The sequence below is a fragment of the Echinops telfairi genome, unplaced genomic scaffold, assembly GCF_000313985.2.
Source record: "Echinops telfairi isolate 266 unplaced genomic scaffold, ASM31398v2 ScPeMD7_7469;HRSCAF=8507_0, whole genome shotgun sequence".
Taxonomy (NCBI): domain Eukaryota; kingdom Metazoa; phylum Chordata; class Mammalia; order Afrosoricida; family Tenrecidae; genus Echinops; species Echinops telfairi.
Genome location: NW_022111372.1, coordinates 87254269 through 87278425, shown reverse-complemented (window position 1 = coordinate 87278425; position 24157 = coordinate 87254269). Strand labels below are relative to the sequence as shown.

Here is a 24157-nt window from a genome sequence, read left to right as displayed (position 1 = left end):
CAGATGTAGATTTCCAAAACTTTCTGTTTAAAGAGTCCTGGGGCATACTAGTTAAGTACACAGCTACTGATAGAAAGGTTGGTAGTTCAAGCCCTGCAAGCACTCCACAGGAGAAGCTGTGACAACCTGCTTCTCTAAGGAGTGCAGACTTGGTAAGAAACCCATAGGGCAGTTGCACTCTGTCCTACAGGATTACTATGAGTCAACTCAATGGCAATGGGTTGGGTTGGGTTTGTTTTGCGTTTTCTGTTATGATCTGAGAAATTAACCACTTAAATCCCCTCTTCCCCGAAAGCCTCCCCACCTCCCCTAGGGACCCCGACTTAAGCAACAGACTTATACAAATGTGAAAGCAGGTAAGCACTTGACATTAGCCTAAAGATTTCTGCTTCTGCCAATTTGGAGCTGCCTCAGGTGACAGGCCTGGAGTGCTGCTTCTAAATGGTGCTGCTTTGAAAACCATAGGGAGCAGTTGTTCTCTGTAACACATGGGGTCAATTGAGCCTGGATCACCTTGGCAGCAACTAACAACAAAAAAATATAGCAAAACTCACCTAATGCAAAACTCCCATAAGCATTCAACTGGCTTGGGCAGTAGGTGTGACAGAAGAAGCGTGACTTTATTCCTTTAGAGGTGATTGTGAATTTCTTTGTTAGGAGTCTCATAGGGTACCAGCAAGGCCTCCCATGTCAAGGGATGCTTCCCTTTCAAGCTCTGAAATGCCTTTCTTTCAAGCACTGTTTCATCATTCATAACACAGCGGAGCCAACAGTGTCACTGTTCCAAACCCCAAGTCTGTTGCCTAGTCTCAGTATCTCAAATGACTGAGTCTATTGGCATCAGCTAGAACTGTAAGTGGTGAATGATTATTTTTTACCTGAAATCATACATATCAGAACTAGGCCAAGAGATTATAGTTTGTCACTGAATATAGATGTAAGGAGAATTGTGTGTAGAGTATATAAACCATTTCTATATCTGATTTGCATCACAAATATAGATGCTAACCAGAGGTCTGGAGGAAATAACATAAACAAAACATGGCTTCACTATTGTTAATGCTCAATTCACGGCAGAAGACATCAAGGCAATAAGAGAAGCATCTTGTTTCCTGAATTTCCTCTTTAAGGTGACTGCCATCAGGGTAGGAATTGGGTAGGTGGGGGCAAAGGGAGGGACAATTTAGGCAAATTCAGTCTCACTACCATTGAGTTGATTCTTACTTATTCTGATTCACAGTGACACTATAGGACTGGTAGAATTACTCATGTGGGTTTCAGAAACTGTACATCGTTTAAGTCATTTTATTGGGGGCTCGTACAACGCTTATCACAATCCATAATACATCCATTGTGTCAAACACATTTGTACATCTGTTGCCATCATCATTCTCAAAACATTTGCTTTCTACTTGAGCCCTTGGTATCAGTTCCTCACTTTCCCCCTCCCTCCTTCCCCGCTCCCTCCTTCATGAACCCTTGATAATTTATAAATTATTATTATTTTGTCATGTCTTACACTGTCCGACGTCTCCCTTCACCCACTTTTCTGTTGTCTGTCCCCCAGGGAGGAAGTTGTATGTAGAAACTATACATTTGTATGGGAGTAGAAAGCCTCATCTTTATCCCACGGAGCAGCTGGTGGGTTTAAACTGCTGAACTAACAGTTAGCAGCCCAATGAGTAGCCCATAACACCTCCAGGGTTCCAAGGAACTATTTAGGCAGTTCAGGAGAATAGTCAACAAGGGAGTATGAGAGAGGCTTGCTCGGCAAATCCTAAACATGTGTGAAGTCCTCCTGTATGTCCTGCTGCATTGAACATCCTCAGTTGAAGGAGAGACAACAACTTGCTCTTTGACTCAATCTGAGCCCCAAAGTCAAAACCAGATGTAATCGCTAGGTTTTATATGAATTTGGGATTCTCCCATGGTGTGCTCCAACTCCATAATGGAATGAAGCAGCCAAATCATTGTGGGGAGAATAGGGTGGAGTACTACCTTAATCAGGTCGCAGCATTGATACAATTGGGGGTGGGGTGGGGAGAGGTTTCACTCAGCATGTGGCCCAATCTTAGTATAGATTGACACTGTGGAGAAACTAGCTCATTTATGCTGTGGGATCTGGATCCTGCATCTGGTTGCCTGATCTCCTGTCATAGTGCCTGCCAATCTCAGGAGTCATCAGTGGTCTGTAGCTCTGGATTCATTTGGCTGTGCACTCAACACTCTGGTTTTCCTGTTGTATTTTCCTGGTTCCTGGTTCCGGGGCCACTGCAGCTACATGAAGAAGGAGAGGCCTCCAACTTGCTGTCATCTGACCCACAGGCTTGAACTGGGCTGGATTTACCTGCTGTGTTAAGCTGGGTTGTCTAAAGACACAAAACCAGTGACCCTCATCTATATACCAAAAAGAACTTTATATCAAGTAGCAACTTTCCATCAAGAAGGTGCCCCAGCCCTGTCCAACTCAAGTCCATAGGTCCAATGCTAGCCAGGGCCCTCTTTAAACTCATGTTGTTGAAGACCAATGACACCCAAATGTAAAGTTGATCACAAGCTAGTGGGTGTCAAGTGGCCACCATTGGAAGCAGCATATGGGGCTAACCCTGAAGGCAGACACAAAAATCTCAGCAAGCAGGATGGTGAAGAGAGGGAGGAAGGGAGAGAGACAGAGAGAGAGACAGAGAGAGAGATCCAAGTTTCTCCCTTAAAAGAAGTTCACAAGCCTAGGGTGACATCATCAGGCTGTGACCTGATTGACAGGTTGGATACCACCCCTACAATTTCATATAAATTCAAGTTCACATAAACTCTTACTGCCATACCAGCTTCTACAACTGTATGAGCCATTTCTAGATAGAAATCACTTGCTATATGCATACACATATAAGCATTTCTAGTTTTGTGTTTTAGAGAAACTATCCTATCTTATACGAGGAGGTATCCCCAAACCATGGATATTTTCCCTCAAAGCTATGCATTTAATTTTTTTTTTTAACAAAACAGTTGTATCACCTTCAAAGTACTCTCCATTACACTTAATACATTTGTCAAATCTGTGATTCCATTCTTGGAAACATTTCTCAAACTCATCTGTTTGGATGGCCGACAGTACCTCCCTCATTTTTTCCTTCACCTCATCTACTAGTCAAATTGCTGTCCTGGCATGTCCCTCTGCATTTGCCAAAACAAAAGGAAGTCACATAGAGTGAGATAAGGTGAGTCAGGTGTGTGGGCCAAGAGAGGCATGCTGTTTTACATAAAACTGGCGCCCTGAGATCGGTGCGTGAGCAGGTGCATTGTCATGGTGGCAAAACCAGTCCCCTGTTTGCCACAAATCAGGCTTTTTTTGTTTCACACTGTTATGCTTTCTTTTTAGAACCTCTAAATAAAAAAGCTTCATTCATCCTGGTGGGATGAATTCCAAATGCACTACAAATCAACATTTTCATCTATTCAGGAAGCTGACATATGTCCAGAATGAAATTTGTCATCAATCAACATTTCACCTTTCTTGGAAACGAGAAAGCCACTTATACACTTATACACCATAGTAATGTCCTTGTAATCTGTGTTCAACATCACAACAGTTTCTGTGGCATTTTTCCTGAGCAGGAAACAAAATTTCACAGCTTTACACTGTTCCCTGGAATCGGCCATTCCCCAAAAATGAGCTTTGAGTGAAACAGCTTTCATGAAAAAATTCACTGTGGGAATCCAGGACACATAAACCCCTCAGGACCAATAATGAGAGTATCAATACCAGGAGGGGAAGGGGAAGGTTGGTGGAGATAAGGGGAACCAATCACAATAATTGACATATAACCCCTCCCAGGGGGATGGAAAGCAGGGAGGTGGGTGAAGGGATACAGCAGTTGGTGGAAGACATTAAAATACATAAAAATCTATAAATTATCTAGGATTCATGAGGGAAGGTCGGGGAGAGGAAAATGAGCTTATACCAAGGGCTCACGTAGAAAGCAACTGTTCTGAGAATGATGATGGCAGCATATGTATAAATGTGCTTGACACAATGGATATATGTATGGATTGTGATAAGAGCTGTAAAAGCCCCCAAGAAAACGATTTTTTTTAAAGAAAAAATTCACTGTCACCAGAGAGAACCTTCTCAGGCGATGCCACTGGATGCACTAACTCAGAGTGAGTTGTTTGATGCTCACCTAGCTGGAAAATGCATACTATGAAAGCTCTGCCCAGTGGAGTTTTTTCCAGTTTTTTTGGGGGGGTGGGGGAGGTACCCCCTCACAAGAGCTATGTGACCAGTGACCAGAAAAAGCACATTGTTTGAAGTTGAGAAAAATATTTTATAATAGGTTTAAAAAGAATATTAATGCTTTTAGCACAACCACATGTAGAGCTACTGGTAGACATCAACATTTGAGAATCTGGTACTTATGAGCCCAGGCAAATGACACTGTAGTATAGCCTTCCATTCAACATGGTTATTTTTCAAATTTACTTCTGGGAACAAACTCCAGATTTGGAAATTGATGTTTCTGAGAGTGGGACTCTAGAGTTTCTCTATTTTTCAAAGCTCCCTAATAAGTTAGCTGCCCCAAAATGATATTTGGAAATCACTGAAATGTACTATCGTCACCTACTGTTCTAATTATACTGCTCAATAAGCAGACTGAGGAGCCATGGTGATAGAGTGAGTTACACACTGGGCTGCTACCCACAAGGTCAGTGGTTCAAAACCAACAGCCACGCTGTGGAGAAAGATGAGGCTTTCTACTCCCATGAAGATTTCCCACCTCAGAAACCCACAGGGGGAGTTCTGCTCCATCTACTCCACCCACTAAAGGGGTATTCTCAGTTGGAATTGACCCAATGGCAGTGCATTTTGAGTTTTGATAGATACACTCTACCTGTCTGAAAAAAACTGACTTATCATGGTCTTCATCATCTTGCTATGGAGGAAGGGAATAACCCCTCCTTTGTTACCCTTTCAATTGCATTTTTGATACATTTTCTATAATGTATCATTTTGATACATTTTCTATAATGTATCATTTTGATCATTTTCTATAATGGCCATTTGTTATTATAAACCAGGAAAAATAACACCATGGCACATTCTTGGTGACTTCTTATCCCAAACTGTATCTGTTCCCTCTTCGGAATGGTAAGAGCTTCCTGATTCTCACCACCATTGTCTGCAATCTTTGGGACACTGTCAATCAACATGCTTTTCATGTGATTTGCACAAGGATCATCAGATTGCTCTCTAAAGACTCAGTACCTTGAAGATGAGCAATGCACGGACAAGAGGGAAAAAAAAGAAAATGAAACAAGATTGGAGCCAAATCATTCCTGGAACAGCTTTCTGAGGAGACAGTCAATTAAGTACCTAGAAACCTTGAGCACCTCTGGTTTCTGCTCTTGCTCACCTAGACTTCTACTTTGCTGAACTACCTAAGTTCTGCCAACAGTTTCCTGCTTTGCGAAAGGTAGTCGGAATTGGCCTCTGTTACTTGAAACTCAAAAACCCTGGGTGATACAACACTACAAGAAGCCAGCCACATTGTCATGGTTGTTGGGATCACAGGATCTAGTCTGGCAGTAAATTAGGGTTCTGATGAGTGAGAGTGTGTGAGAGCAAGCTTGTGTGGCTATAACCTTGACCATTATTTGTGCAAGTGTCCCAGCTTAGCAAATGGGTGCCCCAGATTGTTATTTACTTTAGACACATGTTATCAAATAAATAAAATGGAGAGTGAACAAGCGATTTTGGAGGTGATAGGTGTAGAAGTCATCCCTGGGTGAGGCACAAATGGCTAAAAGAACCACGAACAAAATGATTGGTGCTTCAAAGCCATCTGGAGGCACTGTGAAAGCCCTGATGATTGATTTCCAACAAAATACACCTTGAGAACCGCGTGGAGCAGGTCTACTGCCCACACGGGGGTCATCATGCACTGAAATTGACTCAAGGTCAGCCAGCGACAACAACAACAAAAACAGAATCACCGTGAGCTGGGAGGCACAGCCAGGAAAACACGAGACCACTCATACCTCAGGTTAGCAGATGACATTAAAAAAAGCAACAAACAATAGTTAGGATGTCAGCCTTCACAAACCCAAAACTAAATGACTGATACCAAATTACATGCCCTCCCACTCCTCCTGGTGCTTATCCAAACAGATTAATGAGTTATAATCTAGAAAGCGCATTCTGGAATGCATTGAATTGTTGATGAATCTGCATCTGAATAAAACTTTGAATGTGAATAAATCTACAAAGTTGCTTCTGATAACATATTTACTTCTCTCATTTTTAGGACATGCTGCACTAAAAATACACATCTATGTGTGTACATACACATCCATATTTGCAATACATAAATGTCTGGATTACCTTTATTTCTCCAAGTCATTTACTAAACTGTTGCCAATGCATATGGAGTATCGTTTCATCATCCAAGCACGAAGCTCATTGAGTTGCCATGCATTTCTGTGGAACAAGTCTTTTACCTTAAACTTAAAGGAACTTCACATCACTTGGTAGGGAAAGGCAAAAATGAGTCCACAGGTTTTAATGGAGTTGCTCAAATACATGTTATTTAAATAACAAAGTGACGTCAAGTACGTAAATCTGATCTGTGGAGCTGCTAGAAGGGAATGCACTCCACCAGGAAAAGGAGTGTATGCTGGAGCAATGGCTGTGGCTCATGCAGCACTGACATTGAACTTAGCACTGCACTGGACTTGTTAGGAAACATGATCTCTATTCATCTTAAACCAATCCTATGAGGTAGTAATTATTTTCATTAAACTACTGAAAACAGGTTTAAATTAATATTAGCTACCCAGTTTGTGTCAGATGATAAAGTTTTATGTAAAAATGAATACATCTAAAAATAAATACGGATAATTTAGTAAGACATTTATAGCCAGGAAATAGGCAGAGCTGTGTTAAAAGAGAACTATAGAAGTTCTGATCAGTGGTATCAACTGCCACTAAGAACTGAGGTCCACAATGTTTCCAAGTTATGATATGAGTACTTTGTTGATTTATATCTGGGAGGCGTACTGCATATGTGTATGTGCCCACACACTCATGCACAAAGGTGTGCCACCTCCCCACTGTAAAAGCCATGGTACATGGCATGTCCTAAATAAGACAGAACCACACAGTTCAGTTTTATCAGGAGGCGTGTTTGCTTTGCTTTGTTTTGTTTCAAATCAACTTGGGGAGCTACATGAAGCCTGTTGGTCCCTCCGCTCAATACCTCACCCCTTCTGAATGCCATTTTCTTGGCATTTGTTCTTTGGAACCTAAGGTAATTAAGAACACAGTAGGAAATGAGACAATACTGCTTTTTAAAACCGCTCATTTTTACAATACAGCTTTTTTTAATGAAAAGCAATCAAAGAACAGTCTAAATGATTCCAGGACAGGTTCTAAAATAGAAGCTTATTTGGACCTTGGAAATTTTGAGAAATGAATCCAAATCTGTAGAAAAATACATACGCGAAGTGCATCCATGTGTCCATGTGTATGGAGGGTGAGGTACTAATGAGTGTTTCGTAATTAACTCGTACTCAAGAAGACCTGAATTTGGGTAAGTAAAATAAACCACACCCCAGACTGCAATGACCATTAGAATAACAATAGCCAGCATTTCTGGAATGGTCACTAGAGAAGAAGGGTCATGTTACATAAGCAACCCTGAAGAAATGGCTTCCCTTTTTGAAGTAACAGACACAAGTTAAATTATTCGGCCATTGGCACAGCTAGTGAGAGGCAAAACCACAATTCCAACCTAAGCTCATATACATATCAATGCTACTAAAATATAATGTAGCTGAGTTAGAGTCTAGGAATCTGAACATTTAAAGCTCTCCAAGAGATCCTTCTGCAGTCAGTTCAATCCTGGCCCAAGAATGCATTGCTAAGTCTTATGTGCCCCCCAACAAACCTGGAGATCTTGCTAAATTGAAGCTTATCATGTTGTAGGTCTGAGGTTGGGTTCTGATAGTCTGCATTTCTAGCAAGCACCAGGTGACACTTATTTGGCTGACACTCACATTTTGAGGAGCAAGTCAATAGAGCATAGCACTATTTTCAATTGTTCGCTATTAAAAACATGAGTTTTTGTAGTTCCCGGTAAAGTGTTAGCATCTAAAATGTCTTTAAAACTATCTCCATGCCCTAGCTGTGAAGACTACAAGAAATGAAGCTATTTGGTGAATACTTGTTGAGTAACACTTGAGATAAATTATCTGTCGCTCAAAATTCCACATAGGAAGAACCGGGACCAAGAGGTGAAGTATCCAGAACCAGTTTCATGTGGAAGCGGTTATGGAGTCTTGTCCTGTGGCTGGTCCTGTGATAGATTATCACTGGCAATTCTTGGTGTTGTTGGGCACTATCACGTCAGCTCCAACCCCAGCGACCAAATGCACAGCAGAACAAAACACTCCTGGTCCCGAGTCGTCTTCCCACCGGTTCCTGTGCCTGAGCCTGTTCTTGCAGCCATGGTGTCAATCCATCTGCTGATTGAGGGTCATCCTGCCTCGTGCTGTTCCTCCACTTTACCAAGAAATCTGTCCTTCTCCAGCAACTGATTTCTCTTGACACATCCAAAGTATATAGAATGAAGTCTCCCCATCTTTGCCTCTAAAGAACACTCTGGCCTTATTTCTTCCAAGACAGATCAGTATACCTTTTAGCAGTCCATGGCATATTCCACATTCTTCTCCAGCACTACAATTCAAATGCATCAACTCTTCATTATTCACTGTCCAACTTTCACACACATATGAGGCAATTGAGAACATGGTGGCATGGGTCAAGTGCACCTTCATCCTCGAATAACATCTTTGCCTTTCAATACTATAAAGAGGTTTCGTGCAGCAGATTTACCTAATGCAGCCTATCTTTTGATCTCTTGACTGCTGCTTCCATGAGCATTGATGATAGATCCAAGCAAGGTAAAAGTTTGACAACTTTAACCTTTTCTCCAGTTATCATGATATTACCTATTGGTCCAGTTGTTAGGATTTTGGTCTTTCTTACAGAGTCATAATCCACACTGACTCTGTGTGGCTAATCCACTGACTCTTCATCAACAAATGCTACAAGTCTTCCTCACTTACAGCCAGCCAGGTTGTGTCAACTGCATGACAGATTGTTAATAAGCCTTCCTCCAATCCTGGAGCCACATTCTTCCTCATATAATCCAGCATCTCGGATTATTTGCTCAGCATACAGATTGAATACCTATGGTGAGAGGATACAACCTGACCCACATCTTCCCTAATTTTAAAACTTATTCTGTTTGCATAACTGCCTCTTGATCCACGTCCAAGTTCCATATTTAAGTCCTCTAGAATTCCCATTCTGCTCAAGGTTATCCATAGTTTGTTAAAATCCACATGGCCAAATGCCTTGGCATAGGCAATAAAACACAAGTAAATATATTTCTGATATTGTCTCCTTTCAGCCAGGATTAATCTGACACCCCCAGTGATATCCCTTGTTCCATGTCTTCTTATGAGTTAGGCTGAACCTCTAGCAGCTCCCAGTCAATGTGTTGCAACCATTGTTGGATGATTTTCAGTAAAATTTTACTTGAATGTAATACCAATGATATTGTTCTATAGTTTGAGTATTCTGTTGGGTCACCTTTCTTTGGAGTGGGTACAAATACGATGGGAACCCCCCTAACAAAACAAAACAAACAAAAAAACAGAAAAAAGCTCCGCTGGGAGGAGCTTTTGTGGTACACATTTTTCCTGCTGGTGAACATCAGTGGCGTCACCTAGGAAGGTTCTCTGTGGTCACAGTGAATTTTTTTGTAATAGCCGTTTCGCTTAAACCTCATTTTTTGTGATGGCCGATTTAAGAGAACAGTGTGCAGCTGTGAAATTTTGTTTCCTGTTTGGGAAAAATTTTACAGAAACTGTTATGATGTTGAACACTGCTTACAAAGACAGAGCTATGGGAAAAACTGAAGTGTAGAGTGGTTTTCTTTTCTCTTTTAAAAATCATTTTATTGGTGGCTCGTACAACGCTTATCACAATCCATCCATCCATCCATTGTGTCAAGCACATTTGTACATTTGTTGCCATCATCATTCTCAAAACAGTTGCTTTCTACTTGAGCCATTGGTATCAGCTCCTCATTTTCCCCCTCCCTCCCTGCTCCCCCCTCCATCATGAACCCTTGATAATATATAAATTATTATTATTTCATCATATCTTACACTGTCCAATATCTCCCTTCACCCACTTTTCAGTTGTCCATCCCCCAGAGAGGCGGTTATATGTAGATCCTTGTAATCAGTTCCCCCTTTCTACTCCATCTTCACTCCACCCTCCCGGTAATACCACTCTCACCGCTGGTCCTGAAGGGATCATCTGTCCTGGATTCCCTGTGTTTCCAGTTCCTATCTGTACCAGTGTACATCCTCTGGTATAGCCGGATATGTAAGGTAGAACTGGGATCATGAAAGTGGGTGGGGGCGGGTAGGAAGTATTTAAGAACTAGAGGAAAGTTGTATGTTTCATCACTGCTACACTGCACCATGACTGGCTCATCTCCTCCTGGCAACCTTTCTGTAAGCAGATGCCCAGTTGCCCACAGATGGGCTTTGGGTCCCCAATCTGCTTTCCTCCTCATTCACAATGATATGATTTTTTGTTCCTTGGTGCCTGATACCTGATCTCTTAGACACCTTCTGATCACACAGGCTGGTGTGCTTCTTCCATGTGGGCTTGGCTGCTTCTCAACTAGATGGCTGCTTGTTTACCATCAAGCCTTAAAGACCCCAGATGCTATAACTTTTGATAGCCGGGCACCATCAACTTTCTTCACCACATTTGCTTAAGTACCCGTTTGTCTTCAGTGATCATGTCAGGAAGGTGAGCATCATGGAATGCCAGTTTAATAGAAAAAAGTGTTCTTGCATTGAGGGAGTACTTGAGTGGAGGCCCAATGTCCATCTGCTACCTTAAAACTAATAAACCTATAAATATGTGCACATAAATATATTTCCACATCATCATAAATAAGTATATTTACATATGTACATACCTTCATTTTGACCTCAGCAAATGCCCCTTACTTCCTAGTTCTTTCCTCTATTTCCTTTTTAGAGTGATTTTCTTGTTTCAAAAAAGGTGAAATGTCAAATCTCGTTCTGGACATCTGTCAACTTCTTGAACTGAAGAAAACGTCCACTCAGAGTGCATTTGGAGTTCATTCCACCAGGTCAGACTGTTAATCACGCTTTCTATTTAGAGGTTCTGAAAAGATAGCATAACAGCGTGCAACAAAAAATGCTTGATTTGTCGCAGACAGGAAACTGATTTTGCCACCACGACAATGCACCTGCTCATGCAGCCATCTCAGTGCGCCTGTTTTTGGCAAAACCCAGCATGCCTCTTTTTCCCTGCACACCTCACTCACCTGGCCTTGTTCTGTGTTACTTCTTTTGTTTCCGTGAATGAAAGGATAGCGATTTGACTAGTAGAAGAGGTGAAGAAAAATCGAGGGAGATGCTGTCAGCCATCTAAGCTGATGAGTTTGAAAATATTTTCAAGAGCAGAATCACAGATTTGACAAATGTATTAGGTGTAATGGAGAGTAGTTTGAAGGTGATAAGTCTGTTTTGTAAAAAAATTTAAATACATAGCTTTGGTGGAAAAAAAAATCCATTTTGGTGGGGGGGGTACTCCCTTGTATGAATCTCTTCAAGTCAGTTGGCCAAGTAGCTGCCTTCCAAATACTTTGGTATAGATGACTAAGTGCTTCATTAGTGTGTTGAAATATTTTAATTGGTATTCCATCAATTCCTGGAGCCTTGTTTTTGGCTCATGCTTTCAGTGCAGCTTGGACTTCTTCCTTCAGTACTTTTGGTTCTTGTTTATATGCTACCTCTTGAAATGGTGGAATGTCAACCAACTAGTTTTTTTTTTTTTAATACAGTAACTCATGTATTCTTTCCATCTTCTTTTGGTAATGGTCATCCTCAAGTGAGGTCTAGGAAAAAATAAACTCTAAACAAAGACATCAATAGAGTCGGCAGCATTCAAAACAAAGACAAATGACAGTTCGTTGGGCATGATTTATAGTTTTCATTAACTCGAACAAAACCAATTCTATTACCTCAGAGTTCCAAGAATTTGTTTTTCAAAACTTTCCATAATAGTTATTACAAGGTCAGTTTACACATCTTATTCTCTATGCACTTTAAACCCTTAAGTAGAAAGCCTCTGCCTGGGTCCTTCACTCCCACCTTCTTCATTTTCATATCAGATCCACAACTATGTAGAGCTGTCCTCGCAGAAAACGAATTGCCTTGGTCACTCCCCAGAGAGCTTGCTCAAGATTTTATCAACCTTTGTTTGACCAAAGATTAGTCATTTGATCTCGGAAAGAAAAATATGACCAATTCAGTCAGTGTTATTTTTTTAATCCAAGACAACATTATTGTGTTATTATTTTTAAATGATCACTTCAAATTTAGAGTATTCTCTATTCTTTCCCATAACTTATTCTACTCCAAACACACACACACACACACACACACACACACACACACACACACACACACGAGAGGGCTTTGTGGAAATTTTTCATTTTTCAAGGCCCCTGTGTACACATATAAATGAATATAGAATTTATTCTTGTTGTTAGTATTAAGTGCCGTCTTGGCAGCTCCAACCCATAGTGACCTTATGTCCGACAGATGGAGACACTGACAGTCTTGTGTCAACCTCACTGCGCTTGCTGTGTTCGAGCCCTTGTTGCCCTTGTGCTAATCCACCTCATTGAGGAGCTTCCACTTTGTGACTGGTGCTCTACTTGACGCCTTTCTCCGGAGACTGGTCTAGCCTGAGAGCATGTCCAACGTGCATGAGATAAGTCTCACCATCCTTCTAAAAGCTATTCTGGCTGCACTGCTTCCAAGACGGATGTGGTCATTTTTCTGGCAGACAGTGGTGTACTTCCTATTCTTTTTCAACACTACAATTCAACGGCATGCACTTTTCTTCAATCTTTCATATTCATTATCTAGCTTGCACCTGCATATGAGGTGATCGATAATGCAGTGGCTCAGATAAGTTGCACCTTAGTGAACTATATACAAGAGGCCATTAAAAATTCATGGAAAAACAGAATTAAAATATAGTGAAATATTTCCACAACTTTTGAAGCTTGTTGTGTGTGTGTATATATATTGGGTGTTGTACTCCAGTTGAACAAAGCTTATTCATGTCTTCCCAGTAATAAACTATTTTTTAAAATAGTCTTACTGGCATAGGTTTTACATATCAAAAGTTTGATAGTGCAATCACATTAAGAAGAGTTGTGCAGTCATGACCACAATCAATTTTGGAACATTTTCTTCCTGTACTCTCTGATGTTAACTCTTCAAATCCCCAACTTCCTCTGCCATGCCTTTAGGTGATTATTAATCCTGTTACTGCCTGCATAGATTTACCTATCCTGGATTTCATATACAGAAAATAACAATAACAAATAGGAATCAAAACTCCCCAACCACAGTGACAAAATTTAAAGCACCATTGAGAAAAGGAAATTATACAAGTATAGGCCAGGGTTTCAAGCTGCAATACATGAATTGTTGACTTATATAGATTAAATTGTTCAATGGCTGGACACTGTATGAACATTGTCAGTTGGTAATGGGGAAACATTTCTAATAACACTCACTCACAACGAACCGAGCCTGCCAGACTAATATATGTAATGAGAAGGCAGAGAAAGTATTAAAACAGTAAATAAATATATGGCAGCTCCAGGCTACCAATCACTGGGCACCCTCAAAGCAAGACATCTGAACCAAAGTCTAATAATCACCAATTCCCTCACCTTGTATATTAGTCAACTGCTTCTTCTAACACGAGGACATTTCAGCCTTAAGTACAAGGGAGCACTTAAACCTGTGAGAGGTGAATTTTAGGTAAAGCCCAGTTTGCTAAGTATAGCCTATGAAGAATGTTGTGCATCTCGAAGGACAGTTTAAAGTCCCAGTAGGCTGTAGCACACAACCTGGGTCATCAAGGGCTGGATAGAAACTAGATCAAAAGTGTTCAATTAGGAATATACCCCCTTGGTTTCTATATACGTATTGGTAACCATCTTTTTCCTGACAGGAGGTTGCTCCACTTGTTTTACTTACAGAGTGCCATCGCCTTCTCCAAGACATGCATGCTCTCTTTCCCTCATCTACGTTTGCATTTCCAGCAAGGTTATCTCATCACTCTTGTAGGAGTGACTGTTGGTTTGGGGTGACCTTAGCACAATGTTGTATGGCAGCAACTAAGTGGTCTTCTTCCTTTCCCCCAGCTTAGGTGAGATCTCCTCTGTTGAAGCGGTTTTTAAGATGCACATATAAAGGGGTTAGTTTATGGTTTGTGGGAAATAGGAGGGTTCTCTACCTCGTAGTTTGGGAGGCGAGATTAGGAGATTAAGTGGGCTGAGAGCAGAAGCCTGGCTTTGTCGTGATGTTTATATTATATCCTTATATGTAGTGGACTCATACAGTCTTTGTCCTTTTGTGATTGGTTAACTTCACTCAGAATAATGGATTTCCAGGTCTCTCCATGTCTTGAGGTATTTCATGTTTCCATCACTGTTTTTAAAGGATGTATAGTATCCCATTGTGTGTATGTACTAGAATTTCTTTATCCATTATCCTCCTGATGGGCATTTGGACTGTTACTGTAAACTGTGCTGCAACGAACATGGGCGAGCACGTGTCTGTTCCAGTTCTGTCTCGTACTTCTTTGGAGTATATGTCCAGCAAAGATATCCCTGGGTTGTATGGTATTTCTACTCCCAGTTGTTGTGGGTAGCGCCATGCTGTTTTTTGCATGGCTGCACATATTTAGAAGTCCACCAGCAGTGTATAAGAGTTCCAATCTCTCTGCTCTCTCTCCAGTATTTGCTTTCTGTTTGAATTGGACTATGGCTTTTGGTGTGAGATGATATCTCATCATTGTCTTGATTTGCATTTCCAAGATGGCTAATGATTGTGAGCCATTTCCTAGGGTGTTTGTTAGGCCTTCAAGTGTCATATTCTGTGAATTGTCTATGTCCTTTGTCTATCTTTTAATTAGATTTTTTTTCTTATTGAGGTGTGGAAGAATACTGTAGAATTAAATAATAAATCCCTTGACCATCGTGTCACTGCTAAATATTGTTTACAACCCATGGGTTCTCCTTTTACTTTTTTGATGTAGTCTTTTGATGTGCAGTGTTTTATTTTTAATAGGTCCCAGTCATCATCTACATCTTCTGCTGTATGTGCCTTCTTTATTATATTTGGCAGTCTGCATATGCCCGAAGGCCCTTAAGTTTATCCCAATTTTCTCATTGATGGTACGTATAGCACTGGAGTTTCCATTTAGGTTTCTAATCCATCTTGAATTCATTTTTGTGCATGAGGCAATATATAGGTCCTGTTTCAATTTTTATTTTTCACGTGAGGATTCAATTTTTCTAGCACCATTTGTTGAAGCAGTGTCCCTTTCCCACTTAATTTTTTTTCTCATCGTGTAACAATGTTTATTTGCACTAAACATCGTGTAACAATGTTTGGAATACAGGAAGGAAATAAGGGGGAAAAGATCTCAACCCCAAAGTGACAGTAAAGCAGGGTCTGTCTGTGGCTTAGGAGGAAGGCCACTTCAGGGGACCCTGGAATGGACTGTCCCCCGGCTACTCAATGTCGCTGCCACCAAGCAGAGAACCGAGGAACCAGGGCGTGAAGACCTTACGGGCTGTTGGGGTGCATGCCAGGGGAGAAGGTGTCTCTGTGTGTGGTGGCCCACCCAGCTGCATGGGGCAGGGAGCTGAGGCACCCTCTTAAAGGGGAGGGAGGCTGAGGGCCCAGGTCCAAGAACAAAAAGGGGATTTTAGAGGTGGACTTTGACATCGAGTTGAAAAAACAGGCACATTATCTGTCTGTCTTCCGGTGGCCCTCAAGCCACTGGCCTTGCCCTGATACTTCCTGTGTCCCACAAAACCAAAGGGAATGAGGAGGGGAGGCAGGGAATTCTGAGGGTGGGGAATGCTTCGGTCATGAGACACCAGAAAAGCATCAGGATGATGATGCTGCTCCCTTCAGGGGGGGGCAGGGCAGAGGACCCTGGGGGGTGGGGTGGGGGGGGGCAGGCAGCACAAGGGCACAGCAGCAGTGAACGGTCACAGCCACAGCCCCTTCCTCACTAGTGCCAGCACTCGGGGCAGGGCTGGGCCTGGCAGCCAGAATGAGGCAGAGCCCAGAGAAGCAAGCAGCTCCCCGCTCTTCCTTGAGGGACACAAACCCTGTGACAGCCAGGCCAGGGCCCAAGGCAGGCCCTGTGAAGGCACTTCCTGTAGAGCAGCGAGGAGCCGGGCAGCAGTGCCCGGCCAGGGCTGCTGCTCCCTCCCTGAGGACCTGTGGCCAGCGGTGGTCAGAGCTGCCGCTCCATCTGCTGCTGCTCCATCTGCTGCTGCCAAAGGCAGGTTGGCACGAGGTTCTCTGGACTTGTGAAAGATGAGGGGGTAAGGAGTGGGCATGGAAAAACCAGAGAGGAAACAGCTCTAGTGTGGGGGGGAGCAGGGGGCGGTCCCGTCCAGAGGAGTTCTGGTTCTGGTAGGTGGAAGCTTTCTCCTTTAACAAATCCAGACACAAGTGGTAGCTCCGAGAGCCCTCTGGAGGCTCCGACATGGCCGGGGTACGACGGTCCCTGTGGTAGCCATGGTCCCAGTCGTCGTTCTCGCAGGTGCCGCGGAGGTTGCAGCGCTTGCGCTCGATGCACTGCCAGCGGTAGGTCTTCCCTGCCGCCATCACCACGGGGTGAACTGCAGGCAGGGCGGGGCCCTGAATGGCCGCAGTCAGAAGTGGCAGTAGTTGTTGGGCAGGGCAGCCCATCAGGACCGCTGGGAACCAGGGGTGTGGGGCTGGGAGTCCTCCCGTCTTCGCCTTCCTCTGCAACCAAGTGGGAGCGCGCAAGGTGGTCCCCAAGGCCCGGCCGGTTCTTGTGGCGCTTTCCGCAGATGTCACAGGCACAGGGCTTGTCCCGGTCCTTCAGGGTGGCGACGGCCAGCTTCTTCTGGGCACTGCTCAGGCCTTTACCCTTGGCCTTCCCTTTGCCCCGGCGCGTGGGCATGTCTTCCTCGTAGTCTTCATCATCTAGGCCGTCTAGGAAGTCTTCCGGTTCTAGGATCCGCTTCTGGGCCCGACTGTTGGTCACCGGGAACTCGCCCAGGCCGTCGTCGTCCACTCGGGGGTCGGGGCCACCTCGCGTCTCCAGGGGTCAGTTCGCAGCAGAGCCTCTAAGCCGCTGCCATCCTGCGGGATCGGGCCTTCCTTCTCCACGGTCTGGGCTGTGTCTGGCTTAACGGAAGGGAAGGGGAGTCGGGGGTCTTGCGGGGGTGGCTCCTCGCTTTTCCCGCCAGCGCCAGGCAGGGTAAGAGTACAGCTGCCCAGAGGCCAGCTTTCCCACCCAGACGTCGCCAGCGGCGGGCGTTGTGATCTTGACCCTGCTCCCCACGGAGCTGCCCTACATTCTCCTCTCCCTCAGCCTGGGAGGCCCAGGACCCGTTTAATTTTTTTTGGTACTTTGTTGAACATTCATTGCCTGGAGGTGATACTTTTATTTCTGGATTTTCTATCCTGTTCCGTTGGCCGATGTATTTATCATTATACCAGCGTGGTTGTTACATAATCACGTGTCCAGGTGAGGATTTGATGAAGGAAGGGATGGAGTCTAGCCTGTCAATCAGGTCACAGCCTGGTAATCCCTCCTTGTGGGCGTGGCCTTTTCATGAGGATTCTGGGAGTTTTCCTCTCTTCCTCCCTGGAGCAGGGACACATTCTTTCTCTGCTACTCATTCCTATTGATATGTCTCACAGAGCCACGCTGATGGCAGCCAGAACCCTGGAGCTGGAGGAGCCATATGGAGATGCATGCCAGCGCTGAGACATTTCCACTACCACTGGATCCCCAAGACTCTTCACCCACTGGCCGGTGATCTTCCTGCATTAGGCAGCATTGCATGGCTGCATGAGTCTGGAGAGGAATATATGGATGAGTATAGGACCTATGCGCTAATATCAGACTCATGGACTTGATCGGGACTGGGCTGATATACAATTACTTAAGATACAATTTTTCTTAATATACAGTTACTCTTGCTATAAAGCTCCCTACTATACATAAGTGTCTCTGAATTCGTTTCTCTAGTCAACCTGGACGAACACAACCAGTATCAGGCTGAATAATAAACTCTTTTGAGTTCCAAAAATATAGTAAAAGTTCTAACAAACACACTCACTTAAACATGAAGGGACTCCCAAAAGTTCATGACAAAATAAAATTAAAAGATAATGGAAATTTTACATGAACTCTTTGAGACCTCTTCGTGTGTGCGTGTGCATATGTGTGAGTACTAGAGTTTCTAGTGCATTTTGGGACACAACAAACAGAAAATCCTTACTGCCACTGAGTCAATTCCTAATGACCTATAGGACAGGGTAGAACTGCCCTTGTGGGTTTCTGAGACCGTAACTCTTTATAAGAGTAGAAGCCTCAATTGTTCTCCCATGAATCAGTTGGTAATTCTAACTGCTGACCTTGTGATTAGCACCCCAATGCATAACCTCTACACCACAAGGGCTCCAAAGAGTTCTTTACTTGAACACAATGCCCAATATATTATCACCTTGTACCTTGCCTGCTAGAGAAGTGAACCTCAGAACTGAGTGGGCATAAGCTGCCCCAATGAGTTTAATTTTAAAATGCAGTCTTCTCAATTTTGTGCGTAGCCATGGTGATTCTGGAAATCAGAACACTTGCTCAAGATATGCATATTCATACAATCTCGGAAAATTTTGCTTTAGAATCTTTCAGCTTAGAATGGAACAAATAATTGCAATCCAACAAGCTCAACTAAACAACAAACATGCAAATCACACGTACTGCAAACTCTGAGAACAGCTTTAAGGCGACTCTACTTAGTGTAGTGTAGGGAAGGATGTTACAGATGATTTCCACACAGCATATTTTAAATCGAGTCTTGAGTCACTTGAACAAGTACAAGTTCTGCAGATGCTGGATGATGGGATCCTTGGAAACAAATGCATCTTTTATTATATGGATTATTAAAGATAAAGTTAGGAGACTGTGGGGGAAAGTAGAGGCTGCTGGCTCATAGTTATGTAGAATGTCCATGATTCAACCTTGGGAAATCAGTCATGTTACAGTTAACTAAAGTGCTCTCTATTCATCTGCGTTGATCAGGGTAGACTAACTAGAGAAACAAATCCACAGAAACTCATATGTTTATAAGAGAGTTTTATATAAAGGGTAAGTGTACATTAAGAAAGCATCCCAACCCAGTGCTGTCCAAGCCCATAAGTCCAACATTAGCTCATATGTCCGACAACAATCTACAAAGTTATCTTCAATCTCACAAAACACATACAATGATGCCGACTGCAGGAGGAAAGCCGAATCAGTGGGTGTGTAAGCATCTCAGCACTGGCAGGGGTCTCCACACTGCTGCTCCCATACCCAGGGCTGCATCTGGGTAGGTCCATGTGGCTTCTCCTCAGGGTTGTCTCCCAGGAAGTGAGCCTTGCCAGCTAAGGCAGCTGCTCTCTGGTCCAACCATCAGAGAACAAGAGACCAGAGAACCAGAAAGGTGAGGCTCACTGAGTCATTTATCTCACTGCCTTTCAATCAATCCCACATGTGTTGATTGGCCAGGTTGGCACAATAAACCTTAACTACCTCATTATCACAGTAATGTTCTTACATATATATGGCAACCAGAGGACATTGGAGGCTATAATTATATACTGTGGTGTCAAATGCCACGAAACTGCTCAAAATGTGACGTGAACACCTGGGATTGGGGGTGGGAGACCCTAGATAATGGAGGAAGTGGGAGAAGCTGAGCTTGGGGGAGATGATCAAGCCTCAAAGTTATTGTTCACTCTTTCTCTAAGGATTAGTGCCAGGACATTAATCAAAGCCCAGCTGCAGTGTTCTTTAGTTCTGACACCAAGTAGGCATTAGTCCTGGATTCTCTGAGTATCCCACCCTCCCCAAACTCAAGATGCCATCTAGGAAGAGCAGCATCTTTCATCTCCCAGAGGGCTCTTGTTTCTGCAGCACTGATTAATGCCACTACCAGCCCTTCACTCTAACTCAAGTCTCATCCATCCCAAAGGTTTCCTGATGCGAGGAGTAAGCATTATGCTGCTCATCAAAAGCATAACTCTCCTATAAAGACCACAGCCAAGAAAACCCTATGGGACCAGCCCATTCTCACGTTGGCTCACTGTGAGTAGAGGATCCAATGACACACCTAACAGCGGCTTCCGTTCCAAAGATTTGCGTTCCAGGGAGTTTTCATTCTATTTTGAAGGAAGTACCACCTCATGCACACCTGCCAGGTGTGATGGGTTTTCCTTCTAAGGACAGCTAAGGAATCTCTAAGAATAATTTGAGCCACCGTCTTTCTACAATTCTCTTTCTTGATATTGGTAGGTGCCATCCAGTGAGGGTCAACTCACAGAGACACGGTGTAGACACCACACAGTACTGCTGGGTCTTCCATCGTCCTTACAAGGCAGGGCTATGCTTGAGCACATTGTTGCAGCCACAGAATCAATCCACCGTGTTGAGGGTCTTCTTTCTCTCTCCTGACCCTCTATGTTACCACGCACGGCATCCCTCACCAGGGACTGGCCCCCCTGATGATATGTCCATGGTGTGTGAGCGTTCTAGCACTCACCATCCTCTTGTCTCACCATTGTCATGTCTAAGAAGCTTTCGTATAGACAATTGGTCAGCACTTACGGAGTAGTGGTCGTCCTACCTGTCGCTCAGGTTTAGACCTAACGGAATGTCCCTGTGATATTCTTGCTGAACTTATCTTGACCCTATCGAGAGTACTGAAGTTATTCCCAAGGCTTGTGTGCTGTCTACACAAGGCATTCCATCTGCCAGATACTTGTGACTTTCCACACTGATATACCCTCCTCTAAATAAAAATGACGCAGTCTGTGAGGAGACAGAGCAGTGCGGACAGGCACAGAAATTGGAATAGAAAACCACCAGACTGAAATGGAAATGGACCAAGTAGGGTAGACAAATCGAAACCAGTTAGACTCATGTGCCAGTGAATGTGTCTTTTAGGGGGTGCATCTACCAATCTTCAGTTCCCTAACTCCTGCAGCATTGTGAGTCAGGAGAAGCCTTCAGCCTGACATCTGATCGATGCACTTGGAATATGCCTTCCTGTACAACTGTGTGAGCCATATCTTGACATAAACCTATATGCATATGAAGCGTCAATACTTTTGCTTCTCTCGATAACCCATCCTGAGTCAGATACCACTTCAGTACGACAGGTATAGCTTTATTAGATTTCATTACCCTCATTTCAAAAATGTTAAAAAACTGAGATCACAGACCTAAAGGGTGGCAGAAATGGGATTCTATCCCAGGTCTCTCTAACTCCAGACCATTTTCAAGAGACTACAATGCGTCATGAGGCACTATCTTCACTCCCTCTTGTTTTATAGGTGGGTTGAACCCTTTGGGTTAAGGGACTGGCCTGAGGGCTGCAGAGCTCAGGGAAGGGAGAATGCATGGCTACAGCTGGTTCTTTTCACAGCTGAATCATCTTTGAGATGATGAAACAATTTAATAGGAGAACATTATTAAATGTGTACCACTTGGATTGAGGTAACTAGTCAAGAACACCTTGTATAAAATGAGTGAAACCCATACTCTTTGTTTAGCTCCCCAATTCAGGATATGTTCTATGAGCCCAGAACAATCAGTCATTATAACGACTACCTGTGGTATTTATTAGTAGGTGTCAATTGCCTGTAAATCAAAAGCAGGGCACCTGACCTTTGCATGTTTTAAAAATCTCCGCTGAGTTTCATGAGACGGAAGATGGAATAAGCTCACATGAAGAACTGCAGGTGAAGAGTGCCTCGCAGACCGAATGCATCAGCGAGTAGCACTCGAGATACTGAGATTTCATCGTGCCCACGTTGGATGCGGCATCAGAAAGACCAGTTCAATGGCTAGCAAAGGACTCCATGTTCTGGAAAGTAGAAGTCAGCCAAACTGACAGGACCCCTCAGTGAGATGGACTGATAATAGAGCTGCAACAGGGGGATCACACAGATTGGAACTCATAGAGATAGGTCCAAACCCACTGCCTGAGTGAATTCTGACTCAAAGAGACCCAATATATGGTTCCCAAGTGTTTACGGAGCTGCCGGTAGGTTTGAACCACCCACCTTGCAATTAGCTGTCCAACTGCTTACCTGACAGTACCACCAGAGTGGGTAATGCTTTGTTCTGTTATGCACAAGGTTGCCATGAGTCACAGCAGCCCTGCCAGTAATTTAAAAAATACCCGACAAAAAGAACAATGGACATCATTTGACCTTTCAGATGGCACTTAATAGGTTCCACGAAACTGGCCTCTAATCTGTGTAATTTACCATTCTGGAGACTGGATGACTTCTGATAAGACTTGATCGCCTCTACATAGGTCCACACCCACTCCCAAACTCCTGTGGGTTTCTGAGACTATAACTGCTTATGGGGGCAGAGAGCCCAGTCTTTCTCCCTCAGAGCTGCTGGAGCCTCCAAAGGCAATCCATAAGCTTGTTGGTCACTTGTATGCAGAGATGGTTTTGTCCGGGGCATAGCTTAAAGAGGCAGTTCCTAAGTGCGCTCCACAAATAGCCATCCTACAAGACACTCCTAAACATGGTTCCATGGCTAAAGAATTTTGGATGCCAAGGTAACAAAATTTAAGTTGATGTTTCCCAGCCACGCCTATTGAGCACTGTTGTGTAAGTTAATAGATAGGCTTTTAAAAAAATGTTTGAAGTCAGGTTTTACAAAGTGTAACTAGTCTTACTTGCCTCTAGAGTTTTATAAAATATCTTAGCACAGGAAAGTCCCGATAAGTCATGTGAAATTTGAACTTGGTTTGACTTGGTGTTTCCTGGAGTTCTCTCTCTTCTCGGGACTAGTTTGGTTTTGCAGCAGCCCGTAGAATTGACTCTGCGTGGGCCTCTGATTTGAATTCTAGTCCCCTGTATTTTGAAGAGCGTAGGCTGTCTGGGGAATTGGTAGGGACCCTTCTTTTGGGACTCCCGCCCTGATCATGTTCCCATCTAGTGACTATGAGCGTGTTCCTCCCACGCCCTGGGCCCCATGGTTACCATCTTTAAAATGAAGCATGTAACACTGGTGGGGAAAGGCACCACATTATCGCAAAAACCGTGTCCTTTTTGCAGATCGTCTTACGGGACCACCCAGAAACATAGAGATCGGTGTCTTTTCCAAATGATAGTTAGAGTAAACATGGGGACATTGATTTGCTTGCATCTGCTGACAAATCTCAGAAAATACAATGCTCTCTGGCATTATACAATCATGAACTTTTCCAGAACTGGGAGGTTCTCTTTGAGAAGCCTGTTCTTCCAGGATAATGGGAACATTCCTGGAGGGGCCACCAAAGGTGGTCTTGTGAGTAACCCCAGGCCAACAACTTGACCACCCCATGTCTTATATTCTTTGCCTCTAGAAAGAAAATAATAAGCGTGCGCTCCGCAGTCCTCTAAGGCATCTCGTGAGGACCGTCAGTCATGGTTAGAGGAACATTTCCCCTGGTGGCTGGGAGAACCACTGGTCTAAGGCTTCAGGAGCATGCTGATGTGCCACCCTGTCCTCCAGCAATTGCCCTTCCTGAAGCCAGGTGGGTGCTACATCAAGACCATCCATAGAACTAATCCTATCAATGTATGTCCTAACATCTCATTCCCACAATACTGGGAAACAATCTTCTCTGTCGTTTGGCTTACTAAAGATTCTTCTTCACAAAACACCCAGCAGCCCAGTGTCTTGATTAATAATGAGCATTGAAAGGAGACAAACCCTTGCAAATCTGGCTAGACCAGAGGATGTACACTGGTACAGATAGGAACTGGAAATCCAGGGAATCTAGGGTGGATGATCCCTTCAGGACCAGTGGTGTGAGTGGCGATACTGGGCTGGTAGAGGGAGAGTGAGTTGGAAAGAGGGAACTGATTACAAGGAACTATATGTGACCTCCTCCCTGGGGGA

The 24157-nt window shown here is 43.6% G+C and overlaps 1 protein-coding gene and 1 pseudogene across 2 annotated transcripts in view; both read right to left on the bottom strand.

Moving 5' to 3' along the window:
• Positions 1-24157, bottom strand: part of PPP2R2B (protein phosphatase 2 regulatory subunit Bbeta) — a 569986-nt gene that overhangs the window by 460931 nt on the left and 84898 nt on the right. The window lies entirely within an intron of this gene.
• LOC115873492 overlaps positions 1-24157 on the bottom strand; it is an 89492-nt pseudogene that overhangs the window by 60657 nt on the left and 4678 nt on the right.